The 1,817-nt window shown below is 39.4% G+C and overlaps 1 protein-coding gene across 1 annotated transcript in view; it reads right to left on the bottom strand.

Annotated features, from left to right (window-relative positions):
• Positions 1-1,817, bottom strand: part of LOC118743500 (sodium-independent sulfate anion transporter) — a gene marked incomplete at its 5' end in the record, with an annotated part of 56,561 nt that overhangs the window by 650 nt on the left and 54,094 nt on the right.

Below are 1,817 nucleotides of genomic sequence, written 5' to 3'. Positions count from 1 at the left end.
CTTCTGCTGAGTATTTGAAGGAAAAAGTTGTCAAGTTTATGAACGAACATCGATATGACATAAGTCTCATTGTTATAAAAGGAGAAGAGATTAATTCCATTGATTATACAGTTGCTATGGTATGTATAAATATACATATATTCTCATACATACATACATAAACATATATTCTCGTCACTAGACACGAATAAGACAGCCCTAGTAGAAAAAATCTAATGGATTCAGGTCTGGCGATCGAGCGGGCCACGTAATTGGCCCGTATCGTCCAATCCATCGGCGAGGATAAGTTTCGTCTAAATGAGCTCTTACTTCACGCCCGTAGTGAGCAGAGCACCCGTCATTTTGCAGGCATAGTCTTCGCCGCAGGTTTAAGGGTACATCTTCTAAAAGAGTTGGAAGCCGTTCCTGAAGGAACTCTAAATAACTGTGAGAGTTGAGCGTTGGCGGCAGTTCCACAGGTTCTAATATCTGACAATTAAAAATACCGCACCATAAATTTATTTTGTACCGTTCTCTCATTTCGTGAGGATTGTCTATCTGCCAACTGTGAAGGTTATGTAAATTAAAATAACCATCACGTTTGCATGATGATTCATCGCTCCAAATTATTTTATTAAAAAAGTTGGGGTCTGATGCATGCATTCGCAACATTTCACGGCAAAATCTAACCCTCGACAGGTATTCTCTTTCTTTTAGAGCCTGAACACGTTGAATGTGGTAGGGATGAAATCTATGGTCTTTTAAAGCTTTGTGAACTGTAGTTTTTCTTCATTCTCACTAAAGTCGATGGACCTAGTTCCATTTCCTCTAACAAAACTTCAACATCTACCGTTGCAGCGCGTCCTGTTTCGCCGCCACGCCTTCCAGGTATGCGACCTTAAAAAAGTGAAAAATGATAGTTAACAAGCAAGCAAACAGGAAAGGTGTAAAAATCACTTACCTTCATATATTTCCCTATGGGTCCGGGCGAATACATCACGACCCGAAAGGCTTCTTCATACGGCAAAGCATTTTTCTTGAACCTTAGATCGACTAAGGTTATAACTGATAAAATAATATTTCTCTGTTGCGATAAGTTTAAGTGTTTTAGCCGACATCATATAAATTAGTAATGAAAGTTTTTTCTAAACTTGAAATGCATATAATGGCGAAGGTTAAGGGCCGGTTACTCAAAGTCTGGTTAACACTAATCTCCGGTTAAACATAGTTATCGACGTTACCGGCTCCCTGTTATATGCATGGAGTCGAAGTCGTCGATAACGATGTTTAACCGCAGATAAGTGTTAACCAGACACTGAGTAACCGGCCCTTAAGGCTCTGTTATGCATACTTGGCATTGCATGCACTGCTATACCATTTTTACGTAGAAATCAAAAACCAACAGACTTTTACGTATGTAATGCTGTGCGTTGGGTAACAGCTTACACGCGAAGCTCATTTAACAGATTCCTTATGTGACAACTCTCAAGCAATGCCAAGTATGCATAACAGAGCCTTTAGTGTAAAGAATCGGTATCGGGTACCGAAAAGTATTGGGTACCGTAATCTTTTCTAAGTATTGGGTACCGAAAATTCAGCATATTACTAGAGAGCAGTTTTATCTTGCCCTCAGTTGTCAACTCTACGATGACGTCCCGCCAAAATTACTCTCACGAATTCTGCTGCAATCGGCGCAATCTTGTATGCTATTATTAGGTTCATTCCTTATCTTTTTGGACTAAAATCTGAAAAGTGTCAAAATGCCAGAGCGTAAGCAAAATGCGCTCACTTAAAGAGAATAACAGGAAAAGTAAAGGAACGCAAAAAACCAAATTTTT

This window comes from Rhagoletis pomonella, unplaced genomic scaffold (assembly GCF_013731165.1).
Source record: "Rhagoletis pomonella isolate Grant_MI unplaced genomic scaffold, Rhpom_1.0 Rhpom_scaffold_00007, whole genome shotgun sequence".
Classification (NCBI taxonomy): domain Eukaryota; kingdom Metazoa; phylum Arthropoda; class Insecta; order Diptera; family Tephritidae; genus Rhagoletis; species Rhagoletis pomonella.
Note: the sequence above shows the minus strand (reverse complement) of the source record. Positions and strands in the feature narration are given on the sequence as shown.